The sequence below is a fragment of the Salmo salar genome, chromosome ssa03 (assembly GCF_905237065.1).
Source record: "Salmo salar chromosome ssa03, Ssal_v3.1, whole genome shotgun sequence".
Taxonomy (NCBI): domain Eukaryota; kingdom Metazoa; phylum Chordata; class Actinopteri; order Salmoniformes; family Salmonidae; genus Salmo; species Salmo salar.
In genome coordinates this window covers 58,780,452-58,795,476 of record NC_059444.1, presented here as the reverse complement: position 1 = coordinate 58,795,476, position 15,025 = coordinate 58,780,452, and the positions used below count along the sequence as shown (strand labels likewise).

Genomic DNA, 15,025 nt, shown 5'->3' with positions numbered 1-15,025 from the left:
ACCGGTGCGCCTGGCATCTACTACAATACCTCATTCAAAGGCACTTAAATCTTTTGTCTTGCCCATTCACCTTCTGAATGGCAAACTTACAAAATCCATGTCTCAATTGTCTCAAGGCTTAAAAATCATTTTTTTAACCTGTCTCCTCCCCTTCATCTACACTGCTTGACGTGGATGTAACAGGTGACATCAATAAGGGATCATAGCTTTCACCTGGATTCACCTGGTCAGTCTGTGTCATGGAAAGAGCTTGTTTTGTCCACTCCGTGTACAGTGCCTTCGGAAATTATTCAGACCCCTTGACTTTTTCCACATTTTGTGACGTTACAGCCTCATGCCAACTCCTACCGGAGGAGATTTGAGTGTTGGAATGTTCAGATAGTTGTTCCTGTTCCATCCTATGTATGGCTAGAGGTAGCAGAGGCACCACAAACAGCTGCATGGAGAGCAGATGTCGAAGGGCTGCTGTATGGGAGTAGAAGAGGTGTAACAGTGGTCGATGGTGGATGTCATTGTTCACTGTCACTCTGACTTTAAGTTTAACTGATTAGGATAATAATACAATCTAGTACATTTCTATGAAAGGAAATACTGGTACCACAAAGAGAGCTGGATCCACCTGGCCTGGTCAATTATTTTATAGCTGTTAAAGGTTAGGATCCCGTCCACTGTCTCCTCACTCCCTACTCCCTCCCTCTTCTCCTTCCTCCCTCCCTCTCCTCTCTGCTTGGTGCAGACAGGCGGCAGGCAGGCTGTAATTGACTTAAGTGAATGTATCCTACTCTTGCACAACCGCTGCTATAAACACAATTAAACATTTCCCAGCAACCTTGCATCCCGGGTGGCAGCTGCCAAAACGTAGCATGGTCCCCTCGGCCAGGCACCTCACTGAGAATCATACCCCTCCTTTCACTTCTTCAGTCATTTGTCCCTCCAGTCATGCAACCATCCGTGTATCCATCCGTCAGGCATCTGTTTACTTTCTCGCTCATCATATCCGGAGGTTCTTCTTGCCCTTCATGTGCTCTGCAATATCGACTTGAACAAAAAAATGCATTTCAAATGTAGAGTAAAGGAGAAAACAGGCGTGGATGAAATTAATTCCATGTCTTACCTGTGGTTTGTTGTTTAAATACTGTATCAGTTATACTGAAAAATGGGCCGAATTTGCGGTGCTATGAGTTCATCCTGTTTTATAGTCCACGTGCAGTATCTCAGGCAAAGTGACTTATCTATCTGATAGCTTTAATCTTGAGTGTGTTCCACTGTTAGTGGTCGTATCGGATCTTACTCCTAGCTGTTATCTGCAGCAGCCTGGACAGAGAAGGTGAGATGGAGGGGCCTGAGTTGAGAGCTATGGCCTTGAGAAGGCTGTCTGCCAGGAGCTAATGCAGGGAGTGGTAGGGAGGGAGGAGATAGACAATCATATCGAACACTCCTGGCTGCTGCAGGGAGAGAAAACAGTGAGAACCTGGCGCCGAATGGCATTAGGCTAAAAGGGCATTAAGCCCCCAGTCAAACTAAACGACAGCAATCTGATTTATATAAGAGAGAGAGAGAGAGAGAGAGAGAGAGAGAGAGAGAGAGAGAGAGAGAGAGAGAGAGAGAGAGAGAGAGAGAGAGAGAGAGAGAGAGAGAGAGAGAGAGAGAGAGAGAGAGAGAGAGAGAGCAGTAAATATGAGGGCAGTTAATATCAGGACATTTCATCACAGTCGTGTAGCTAGCTCTAGCCCAGAGAGATTGATTTGGCGCTGTGATTTCCCCATTAATCATTTCCTATTTTTACATATCAAATAATAACAACAAGCCCTTTACACCCACTGGAAAATCAAATAATGTCATCAATAATAATCCATTCTCATGAGATCATATTTTTTATGGACTAAGTGTAATACAAGAAAAGGGTCATTTATTGAGTGCCTATAAAGGACAGACTTCTTCCATAACAGAGGAATGACTACATTTCCTCTTAGATCAGTACTGAATCAAGTACAACTCCTGACAGAACCTGATGCTTGGCAGTGGCACAGTCTGTAAGTCATCCAGTCCTTGGAGAGAGGGGGGCGAGTGAGGAAGTGACTCATGCCCAGTGTGGGGGCCTGTTTCAGGCTAGGATGTGTCACGACTCCCTCTCGCCTGATCCAGGGGTTAGATCACGATGTGGCTCCTCTCAAAGGTTGTTATCAGGAGCTGTTGTTAATAGATGGAATGTCCGATCATTTCTATGTAATTGTTGTAATCCATTATGTAATGTGCTTATTGGACTGAGTCTGCTGGCTGTGGATATTGTGTTAGATTCTGATAGGCTGTACAGTATACAGAGCATTCCAAAAATATTCAGACCCCTTGAGTTTCTCCACATTTTTTTACGTTACAGCCTTATTCTAAAATGTATTTAAAAAAAAGATTATGACATAATGACAAAGCAAAAACTTTTTTATACATTTTTTCAAATGTATAAAAGAAAAACTGAAATATTACATTCATATAAGTATTCAGACCCTTTACTCAGTACTTTGTTGAAGCACCTTTGGCAGCGATTACAGCCTCGAGTCTTCTTGGGTATGACGCTACAAGCTTGGCACACCTGTATTTGGGGAGTTTCTCCCATTCTTCTCTGCAGATCCTCTCAAGCTATGTTACGTTGGACGGGGAGCATTGCTGCACAGCTATTTTCAAGTCTCCAGATATGTTCAATCAAGTCCGGGCTCTGGCTGGACCACTCAAGGACATTCAGAGACTTGTCCCGAAGCCACTCCTGCATTGTTATGGCTGTGTGCCTAAGCTTGTTGTTCTGTTGGAAGGTGAACCTTCGGCCCCAGTCTGAGGTCCTGAGCGCTCTGGAGCAGGTTTTTCATCAAGGATCTCTCTGTACTTTGCTCTGTTCATCTTTCCCTCCATCCTGACTAGTCTCCCAGTCCCTGCCGCTGAAAAACATCCCCACATCAAGATGCTGCCACCACCATGCTTCACCATAGGGATGGTGCCAGGTTTCCTCCAGACGCTTCACATTCAGACCAAAGAGTTCAATCTTGATTTCATCAGACCAGAGAATCTTGTTTCTCATGGTCTGAGAGTCTTTAGGTGCCTTTTAGCAATCTCCAAGCGGGATGTCATGTGCCTTTTACTGAGGAGTGGCTTCTGTCTGGCCACTCTACCATAAAGGTCTGATTGGTGGAGTGCTGCAGAGATGGTTGTCCTTCTGGAAGGTTCCTCCCATCTCCACAGAGGAACTCTGGAGCTCTGTCAGAGTGACCATCAGGTTCTTGGTCACCTGCCTGACCACGGCTCTTCTCCCCCGATTTCTCAGTTTGGCCGGGCGGCCAGCTCTAGGAAGAGTTTTGGTGGTTCCAAACTTCTTCCATTTAAGAATGATGGAGGCCACTGTGTTCTTGGGGACCTTCAATGCTGCAGAAATGTTTTGTTACTCTTCCCCAGATCTGTGCCTCGACACAATCCTGTCTGGAGCTGAATTTACAATTCCTTTGACCTCATGGCTCAGTTGTTGCTCTGACAAGCATTGCCAACTGTGAGACCTTATATAGACAGGTGTGAGCCTTTCCAAATCATGTCCAATCAATTGAATTTACCACATGTGGACTCCAATCAAGCTGTAGAAACATCTCAATGATGATGAATGGAGAGCTCAATTTCGAGGGTCTGAATACTTATGTAAATAAGGTATTTCTGTTTTTTATTTTAAATTTGCAAAAAAAAATGTTTTCACTTTGTCGTTATGGTGTACTGTGTGTAGATTGAAGAGAATGTATTTATTTAGTCCATTTTAGAACAAGGCTGTAACGTAACAAAATGTGGAAAAAGAGAACGGGTCTGAATTCTTTCCAAATCCACTGTATGTGGTGACAGGTGGTCCAGTCATGAGACATTGAATCCTTCCTACTCATTCTAACCTGAATGATATGAATCATAGAAACAACACAAGATAGGTAGTATTATTCTGTCTTTCTCCCTTATGTTGTCTTTGTAGTCGGAGATATCAGTGTGTCACATGTTGATTGCAGACCATGTCTCTGTGACCTACATGTGAAATGGATGGCCGGCTGAGAAAGGGAGAGAGGGAGACAGGGATGATATGAAGAAACAGACAAGCACATAATGTACAGTACAGAGAAACAAACAGATGGTAATGCCCCTTTTTCTATTGACCCCCCCCCACACACACACACACACACACACACACTCCCCAAATCCCTCCATTGGTCCCTCCTTTCTCCCCAGAGAGGATGAGGTTAACAGATGCCTGTGAATCAGTTAGACCAGAGACCCATAACAACCTCTACTGTAATTAACGAGGCCGGTTGGCAGAGAGGAGGACGCCCCGTCGTACCATGTGACCTCTCAGAGACCAGGGGTGTCATGATGCTGATATACACACATATTCCAGGTCACGACAGCAACATTGTGTGCGTGTGTGTGTGTCTGTCTGTCTGTCTGTCTGTCTGTCTGTCTGTCTGTCTGTCTGTCTGTCTGTCTGTCTGTCTGTCTGTCTGTCTGTCTGTCTGTCTGTCTGTCTGTCTGTGTGTCTCTCTGTCTGTCTGTCTGTCTGTCTGTCTGTCTGTCTGTCTGTCTGTCTGTCTGTCTGTCTGTCTGTCTGTCTGTCTGTCTGTCTGTCTGTCGTGTGTGTGTGTGTGTGTGTGTGTGTGTGTGTGTGTGTGTGTGTGTGTGTGTGTGTGTGTGTGTGTGTGTGTGTGTGTGTGTGTGTGTGTGTCTGTGCGCCAGTGTCACAGTGCACGAAGGCATAACATACATAGAACATTTCCATATCATTCTATGTCATGAAGGCATTTTAGTAAATCCAGTTGCCTTGCATATAAACCAGTCAAAACATAGTTATTACAAAAACATAAGAGCGGCTGTGTCATTCGTTATATAAACACTAAGACAGAGGAATGGCTGTCTGCCACATCTTTATCCTTTATTGATGTGTGTAGGTACGTTTATGTGAGAATGTGTTTTTTTATTTGAGAATTATGACTGTCTTTGTGTGTGTTGGTGTGTTTCTCTGTGCTTCTCACTTGTTACCCCGAGGACCCTGGGAGAAATCCTCACATGGCACAAAAGCACACAGACAACACCTGCCCTCCTGTATTACCATGAGAATACAGGGGGGAACCCCTTATTCAGACGCTGTGTGTCTCTGTGAGAGAGCTACACGTTAGCGGACAAAGGAGAAGCAGCCGCTACCTAGCCAGCGTCCACAGCACCGACACAGGAGGAGAGGGGGAGGGGACAGTCTCTTTTCCATCTCTTTTTCCTCCTCTAGACTGATCGTGAATGAGAGAGAGAACGCTCCGAGTATCAAAGACAGCCGGGTGAAGGCAATTAACCAGGTGGGCAGAGGGGAGAGGATAGGAGAGAGGGATTGAGAAAACAGAGGGAGAGGGTTAATGGAGGAGAATAGATGCTCTGTTCTGGAGGGTACTGACCATAGACAGTATGCCCTGTAGAGATATCATATCAGATAGCAATATAAAGATCCCAGCTGTCAGCTCCAATACAGCTCCAAAGCCGTCTGATGCTGTAGACAGAGAGAATGAGAGAGAGGGGTAGAGAGAGAGAGAGAGAGAGAGAGAGAGAGAGAGTGAGAGAGAGAGCGAGAACGAGCGGTAGAGTGAGAGAGCTGGGGGAAGGGGATGGGAGGGAGGACTGTGAGGTGAGAGGAGATTTGAGAGAGAGAGAGAGAGAGAGAGAGAGAAAGAGAGAGAGAGAGAGAGAGAGAGAGAAGAGAGAGAGAGCGAGAGCGAGAGGTGGAGTGAGAGAGCTGGGGGAAGGGGAGGGGAGGGAGAACTGTGAGGTGAGGGGAGATTTGAGAGAGAGAAGAGAGAGAGAGAGAGAGAGAGAGAGAGCGAGAGAGAGAAAAAGAGAGAAAGAGAGAGAGAGAGAGAGAAGAGAGAGAGAGGGGAGGAGGCGGACACTCTGTAGCAGCAGGTTTGTGAGCGCAGAAGCCGGAGGAGGAATCGGAGCGAGAGAAACAGTGTGGCTGCAGTGAGGAAGGAGAGACACATACAGAGAGAGAAGGACAGAAAGAACGGTAAGGAAATCTGTGTGTACATTACTGTCATGTATGCTCCTTATGTTTTGTATTTCTGGTCTTTCTGTGAAGCGTCAGCTAGAGGAAAATGCTCTGTGTTGCTTCTCTGCCTGCCGGCCGGCCGGCCCAGCAACGTGAGGAAAGCAGAGCACCGTAGCACTGCAGAGAGAGGAGGATGACAGAAGGAGGGAGGAAGAGGGAGAGAGGGCGGAGGATGACAGAAGGAGGGAGGAAGAGGGAGAGAGGGCGCATCAGAAAGAGAGAGGAAGTAGGAATGGAGAGAGGGAGAGGACGAGAGGAAAAGCTGAAATAGAGGGAGCTCCCAGCAAGTGAGCCTGCCTGGCCATTAGAACGGAGTGGATGTTTAAGTGCGTGGTAGAGGAGAGGAGAGGGGCGGGGTGTGTTTGACTGACACCATGCAGCAAGGAGGATGTGAAATGTTAACACAGAAGGTTTTCCTCCTTATTACTTCATGATTAATGATATTTGGATTCCCTGGACCGCACTGCTACTTCTGCTATGTGTTCTCAACATGAAATTCCTGATGTTGTCACCTCCCTGTGTGTGTGTGTGTGTGTGTGTGTGTGTGTGTGTGTGTGTGTGTGTGTGTGTGTGTGTGTGTGTGTGTGTGTGTGTGTGTGTGTGTGTGTGTGCGTGTGCGTGTGTGCGTGTGTGTGTGTGTCCGTGTGTGTGTGCGCTTGAGTTTATGCGCATGTGTGTGCATCTCTGTGTGTGTGCATGTCTGTTTGTGTGATTGTACAAAAGAGACAGGGTTTTGGCTGTTTGCCAAGGTCCATGTCCCAGCTGCTGTAAAATGCATGTCGATTAGAGGAAGATTGAGGGGCTAGTAGTGAGGGTAACGTGTGTTGCGTGTGAAAGTCACATTTGGACCTTGTCCAGGTATGGTAACCGCTGCTGTCAGTGATGTTTAGTAACAGTGGATTCGTTGTGTATTTGTGCAGCCAGTATCCAGTAGAGCAGAGGTTTCAGACAAGACACAGTCTAACCTCCTTATTGATCAGGGCTGTCAGTGAGAAGCTGTTCATCACTTAGTCAGTGTGGTGGCAGGTGTATGTGGGTGCAGGGAGGGGAGGTGGTAGGTTTGTCATCACTCGCTGATTTTAGAGTTTGTATGCACTGCGTGTTATCACCCACTCACTGACTGTTGTGTAGAATGTTGATGTGCTGACACACTGAGTTAGAAGATATTTGGTATTGGCATCAGGTCACTGTCTACAGCATTTGGTGCCTGCAACATAACGTTTGGTGCCTGCTACATAACATTTGGTGCTTGCTACATAACATTTGGTGCCTGCTACATAACATTTGGTGCCTGCTTTGTAAATGTCACTTCCCACCATATGTATAATATAAACCCACAGGCTCAGAATGGAAGCATTTGACCCTAAAAGTGGGACAGACAGTGTTGACCCAAACCGTGAACGCTTCCTTCTCCAACCGGTAATCTGTTAAAACAGATATGTGTTGTTTATTTGCTTTTAGAGTAGTGGCCAATGCTGTTTTATAATGTGTTGGCTGACCTTTTGACCAAAGAGCTCTTTTTGTTCCTAATGAGGAAACGAATAATTTGCACTTTCTCATGTTACAATCCTTTAACATCAATTTAATGTAGTTCCAGGCAGCTTCAGTTCAATAATCAATGATATGTTTCAGCTGCGCTTCCTTGGGATGGCAGAATAACAGAATAACTTATTGGTGTATACCAATCCATACTCAGGTACCATTTCTAGTAGTCTCACTAACTACTGCAGAGAGCAAGGTGACTACAGGAAGAGAGAGAAGAGAGAGAGAGAGAGAGAGAGAGAGAGAGAGAGAGAGAGAGAGAGAGAGAGAGAGAGAGAGAAAGAGATTGATACGACCTTGCCTGCCACTATAAGGCGATGTTGATGACTGACAACCCACTCATTTGTTTTGACTCACCCATCCCTCACAGATTTGTGTGTGCCTGTCTAAGCTAACTACCAAATAGCGCGCTGCCAAATAACTTCATTTTCCCCTTGGCGTGACTGGTAAAACTCCTCAGAAGGGCGGTCAAGTGTGTTTGCAAGGCGGAGGTCCCGTGTTTGAGCCTTGGTATGAGCTGAATCAGGAGGAAGCAAGCAAGCAGGGTGACGCACACAACTTGCACCTGGTGTACATCTCACTAATGTTGAGACACACCAAGAACCAGACAGACAAGCATTACGTTGAGCCTTTACAGGAAACAGTGGTCATCGGAAGATGATGATCACGCTATGCAAGTCACAGATCTGTGCTTCTTTCCAGTACAGTCTATGTACAGTATATCCACTGGAGCGGCACTCTGAGTCACTCCTCATACTGTATTCTCACCCAACACCATTAACATAGCCAGGAAATCTGTGCTCTCAGCAATCGCTGACCTTTGCCGTGACAACACTAGAACAACAATAGCTACATACGTTGAGGAGTATGGGACAGTCTAAAAAGGGGCCTGGTAGGCAGGTAGCATATGGTGGCTGTACTGTAGTAGCCTGCCTGAGGGGCTCTTATGCGTGCAGTTTTGATAGAGAAGGAACAAATGGTGCTGGGCCCGGCTGGGTCTTGTTGTTGGGTCTGTTGATAGCAGCGAGGCAGGCGAGGCCCACTGGAGCATGTGCAACTGTCTCCTGCTGTTGAACCTGTTGACGTCAGGCAGGACCACTCCAGGGAGCAGGGAAGGATGGCTGGGGACTGTGAGAGAGAGAGAGAGAGAGAGAGAGAGAGAGAGAGAGAGAGAGAGAGAGAGAGAGAGAGAGAGAGAGAGAGAGAGAGAGAGAGAGAGAGAGAGAGAGCGAGAGAGCGAGAGAGAGATGCTTGTTTTGGAAAGAGACAGAAGTTCTGTGGGAGGGTCATAGAGACAGGCATATGAGTATGTACATATGTTAGTATATAGAGCAGGAATTCTGTGTGAGTCCTGTTCGGTGTGATCTCAATCTTTGGGTCCATCTAACTGAATGAGAATGTCCATTCAACATATCTACATCTGTAAACCAAAGGGCAATACATTGACGCATGAATCACCATATTGGCAGTAATCCACTGGGTGTCACTAATAGATGCCGTCTCTGTGGACGAGGGATACATTCTGGAGGTTAGGATCTGATTGGCTGAGTTCTGAGTTTTGCAGAAGAGCATGTTTGTGTGTGTGTAAGCTTAACTTGATTTGAGGAGAAATGCCAATTTTATCGAGAAGATTTCTCAGTAGGAATGGAAATATGACGTTGGCGAGTTAGATAAGAAGCCGTGGTGTTTATGTGGTGTCTTTGAATCCTTTTGGCAGGATGTATCACTGTGCTGCTAGAATACTGCTAGAATACTGCTAGAATACTGCTAGAATACTGCTAGAATATTTGTGTCAGTGTATTTGACAGGAGCTCACTTTTGATGGCTACAGCCCAGTTACAGTTAAATATGTAGATACCTGAAGCCCTCAGACTGGTTTGGCCGATAGGGAGCTCTGTCAGTCTATGTGTGCGTCCCAAATGGCACCCTATTCCCTACATAAGTGCACTACTTTTCACCAAGGCCCACTGGTCAAAAGTAGTGTACCAATTGGGAATAGGGTGCCATTTGGGATGCACACCATAACCATAGATCACTTAGCTTTATTACAGTCGACACCCCTCCCTGTTTCCCACGTCAACACGGCCCCTGTCCCCTGTCCCCTGTCCCCTGCCCCTAAACCACGGACCTGTCTCAAATTGAATCCCCGTCCTCATTGCTTCTCTCCGCCCCCCTGTCTCCATCACACCCCCGGGTCCTACTTAGATGTGCCTCTGTCTCTGATGACCTCACAATGGGACTGTGCCACCTGCCCTGGCAGTGATGTCATCCTCCCAGCAGACTCAGAGAGACAACATTATGTTATGTGCAGTGAGAGGAGCTTGTTCCGTCACTGCGCATAACATAATGTTGTCTCTATGTAGTAAAGATGCTATATATCCATACTTATCATTCACCTAGGAAGGTCCTCTACTAATTTATCCTCTGCCAACACTGCTCCTATCCTGTATGGTGGCTTCTGTTTTATTCCCTCGAATCTAGTAGAGTCATAATAATCTATGCTATAGTATGGATTGTAGTCTCTGATATGGTTGGTGGTTAAAATGATGAAGGTGATGACAATGTTCCGGCTGATGTTTCTTCCGAGGCACATTCTAGCCTATGACCCCTGTGTCTTGTTACCTGGGGCGATGAGGTTCAAGAGCAGTATGGTACCTGACACACAGTACGGTGCCTATCAGACAGTATGGTGCCTGTCACACAGTACGGTGCCTGTCAGACAGTATGGTGCCTGTCACACAGTACGGTGCCTGTCAGACAGTATGGTACCTGTCACACAGTACGGTGCCTGTCACACAGTATGGTGCCTGTTATACAGTACGGTGCCTGTTATACAGTATGGTGCCTGTCACACAGTACAGTGCCTGTCACACAGTACGGTGCCTGTTATACAGTATGGTGCCTGTTACACTGTACGGTGCCTGTCACACAGTATGGTGCCTGTTATACAGTATGGTGCCTGTCACATAGTACGGTGCCTGTCACACAGTATGGTACCTGTTATACAGTATGGTGCCTGTCACATAGTACAGTGCCTGTCACACAGTATGGTGCCTGTCATACAGTATGGTGCCTGACAGACAGTATGGTTCCTGTCACACAGTACGGTGCCTGTCAGACAGTATGGTGCCTGTCACACAGTACGGTGCCTGTCAGACAGTATGGTACCTGACACACAGTACGGTGCCTGTCAGACAGTATGATACCTGACACACAGTACGGTGCCTGTCAGACAGTATGGTACCTGACACACAGTATGGTGCCTGTCACACAGTACGGTGCCTGTCAGACAGTATGGTACCTGACACACAGTATGGTGCCTGTCACACAGTACGGTGCCTGTCAGACAGTATGGTGCCTGTCACACAGTACGGTGCCTGTCAGACAGTATGGTGCCTGTCACACAGTATGGTGCCTGTTATACAGTACGGTGCCTGTTATACAGTATGGTGCCTGTCACACAGTACAGTGCCTGTCACACAGTACGGTGCCTGTTATACAGTATGGTGCCTGTCACACAGTACGGTGCCTGTCACACAGTATGGTGCCTGTTATACAGTATGGTGCCTGTCACATAGTACGGTGCCTGTCACACAGTATGGTGCCTGTTATACAGTATGGTGCCTGTCACATAGTACAGTGCCTGTCACACAGTATGGTGCCTGTCATACAGTATGGTGCCTGACACTCAGTATGGTGCCTGTCATACAGTACGGTGCCTGTCAGACAGTATGGTGCCTGTCACACCGTATGGTGCCTGTCAGACAGTATGGTGCCTGTCACACAGTACGGTGCCTGTTAGACAGTATGGTGCCTGTCACATAGTACAGTGCCTGTCACACAGTACGGTGCCTGTCAGACAGTATGGTGCCTGACACACAGTATGGTGCCTGTCACACAGTACGGTGCCTGTCAGACAGTATGGTGCCTGTCACACAGTACGGTGCCTGTCAGACAGTATGGTACCTGACACACAGTACGGTGCCTGTCAGACAGTATGGTACCTGACACACAGTACGGTGCCTGTCAGACAGTATGGTACCTGACACACAGTATGGTGCCTGTCACACAGTACGGTGCCTGTCAGACAGTATGGTACCTGACACACAGTATGGTGCCTGTCACACAGTACGGTGCCTGTCAGACAGTATGGTGCCTGTCACACAGTACGGTGCCTGTCAGACAGTATGGTGCCTGTCACACAGTATGGTGCCTGTTATACAGTACGGTGCCTGTTATACAGTATGGTGCCTGTCACACAGTACAGTGCCTGTCACACAGTACGGTGCCTGTTATACAGTATGGTGCCTGTCACACAGTACGGTGCCTATCACACAGTATGGTGCCTGTTATACAGTATGGTGCCTGTCACATAGTACGGTGCCTGTCACACAGTATGGTGCCTGTTATACAGTATGGTGCCTGTCACATAGTACAGTGCCTGTCACACAGTATGGTGCCTGTCATACAGTATGGTGCCTGACACTCAGTGTGGTGCCTGTCATACAGTACGGTGCCTGTCACTCAGTATGGTGCCTGTCACACCGTATGGTGCCTGTTATACAGTATGGTGCCTGTCACACAGTATGGTGCCTGTTATACAGTATGGTGCCTGTCACATAGTACAGTGCCTGTCACACAGTATGGTGCCTGTCATACAGTATGGTGCCTGACACTCAGTATGGTGCCTGTCATACAGTACGGTACCTGTCACTCAGTATGGTGCCAGTCAGACTAGGAGACCCCTGCAGTTCCGAGAGAGAGGCTGAGGCTGAGGCTGAGGCTGAGGCAGGTCTACCCAGCTCAAGGTTACAACCTTGCTGTCAGCACAGGAGGCTGGTGGAACCTTAATTGGGGAGGTCAGGCTCATAGTAATGGCTGGAAATGAATAAATGGAATGGTATCGAACTTATCAAGCACATGGTTTCCATGGTTTCCATGTGTTTGATACTATTCCATTCACTCCATTCCAGCCATTATTATGAGCCATCCTCCCCTCAGCAGCCTCCTGTGAGTTGTCAGGTATACCCAGGCCTCTAACCAGGCCTCTACCCAGGCCTTTAATCAACACCCTCATTATCGCCTGGTCACGACCTAAGGTACCGATGCCTATTCCCTGTATAGGCACCATGTGGGCCTGCGTGGAGCTGTGTGTGTGCATGTTTCTCTGTGTGTGCGTGTTTCCCTGTCCTGTCCTCAGCTGTCTTTCTGTGTGCATGTCTTAGAAGCCCTTTGTTTTTCTAACTTCATATTTTTGTGTATCTTTGTGACTGCGTGTTTTTTTTACATGTCCATTTTAGAACATGATAAGTGTGTTGAGGCACTGTGAGCCTGTCTTTCCTCTCTTCACTCTGCAGCTCCCATTCTCTCGGCTGTCTTTGGGGTTAGATTTATTAGCCATTCACACCCTGTCTTTATTAACCTCAGTCTCTGCACATGAGAAAAGGAGACATTAGCATTTGATCTCCCTATTTCTGGTCCCCGTCCACTGATTCCGCTGTTCAAAGGAGCGGTTAGAAGGAGGAGGGGAACTTTTAAAAGGATACATACCCATCGTAGGTAGTAGGCACGTATAATACATGTAAGTGAATGTTGATGTTGTAGCTGTCATGCTGGGTTTTGTCAGGAGTTATAAACTGGGTGGTCAGAGCCCTGAATGCTGATTGGCTGACAGCCATGGTATATCAGACTGATTACCACAGGTATGACAAAACATTTATTTTTACTGCTCTAATTAGATTGGTACCAGTTTATAATAGCAATACGGCACATTGGGGGCTAAGGGCTGTATCCATGCACTCCACGTTGCGTGGTGCGTAAGAACAGCCCTTAGTCGTGGTATATTGGCCATATGCCACACACCCTCGTGCCTTATTGCTTAAAGATACTGCATCAGCAAGACTGCTGCCAACTGTCATATTTATAAGAATGCTCTTGTGCTGGGCTTTTTCAAGACAGTATAGGGCCTACTGCTTCAGTTAGATTGTTACCAAATGTCATTCTAGTGTATCTCCAAGTAAGAATTGTGTTTATGTTTCTTCTTTTTGTCTTCAGCTTCTTAGTGAAAATGGCTACCCTTGTGGTGTGGCACTTGGGAATAGAAGTTTCTATTCTCACAGGAGATACAGAACAAGAAAGAGGCATCCATCCTCCCTCCCTCCTTACCTCCTCATTCTCTGATCTCTCCAACCCTCTCCCACTGTTTCATTCTCTCTGTTCATAATTCATGAGCTGGTTGCTGTCTCAGTAGGAGTTAAGGCTGCTGTAATTGCGTAGCATCGCAGCAGCAACGGTGAGGAAGGATCTGAAGCACACTCTGATAGGAGAATGCACTCTAGGTTACAACACTGCACCTGCAAAGAGCTATTATTGTGCCTGCTTAAACCGTACATGAAGCACTCTCCACCTCACTAGTTATTGTACATGCAGAGCTAAATGCAACTTGCCCCTATGAAACATCAAATACATCAAACAGCTTATATATATCACATGCATTATGCTGTATAACCGTTTCCACAAGTGGAGGCTCAGTTTCTGCCAATAGAGATGTTAAAGCGGGCCGTTGATGTGTCAGTCCTTTGCAGGAGAGAGAACAGTGCAATGCATTGTTATCCAACCCTGTACTTTGTTTTATTTGGTTTGACATGGACGTTTAGCATCAACACCCTCGCAGGTGAGTGACAAACACCTCCATCAATCTCTCCATCTACTTTGTCTGCCGCCTACCTCCTTCTTCCCCCTCTTCCCCTCCAGCTCCATCTCTTACAGTTAGTTGTGTTCTCTCTCTCTCTCTCTCTCTCTCTCTCTCTCTCTCTCTCGTCCCCTCTCTCTCTCCCGTCCACTCTCTCTCTTGCCCCCTCTCTGTCTCTCTCTCCCTCTCTCAATTCAATTCAATTGAATGGGTTTTCTTGGCATGGGAAACATATGTTTACATTGCCAAAGCAAGTGAAACAGATAATAAACAAAATTGAAATAAACAATAAAATATTAACAGTAAACATTACACTTACATTTCAAATGTCTCTCTCTCCCTCTCTCTCTTTCTCTCTCTCTCTCTCTCTCGCTGTCTCTCTCTCACTCTCTCTCTCCCTCTATCTCTCTGTCTGTCTGGCTGGTTGGCTGAGTTGATGCTGAGGATTCTGTGTTTTGCTTGAACAAGTCAAGCCCTTTGTAGCTTCACTGTTTGAAGTGCCTGCCTTCCAAATTGCCTTCGGCTTGGCATCTGTGAGTGTGAGTGCGACTGGGTGGATCTGCCTTTGTTTTCATTGTTTCTGAGTCTGTGTGTGTGTGTGTCTGTGTTTTGATGTTTGTAATAGGTGTAATTTGAATGCGTAAGATGCACTTGCATAAGTGGTAATTGTTGTTTAATCAGGCCTTGAAAACTGTTAG

General features: G+C 46.7%; 1 protein-coding gene across 3 annotated transcripts in view; it reads left to right on the top strand.

The window, feature by feature from the left end:
• Positions 1 to 5,842: 5,842 nt before the first annotated feature.
• LOC106600799 (MAGUK p55 subfamily member 3) overlaps positions 5,843 to 15,025 on the top strand; it is a 31,776-nt gene continuing 22,593 nt past the window's right edge. For all 3 annotated transcript variants that reach the window (XM_014192481.2, XM_014192480.2, XM_014192479.2), the window contains exon 1: positions 5,843 to 6,052. The gene's annotated coding sequence lies outside the window, so the exon portion shown is untranslated. The remainder of the gene's footprint in view (positions 6,053 to 15,025) is intronic.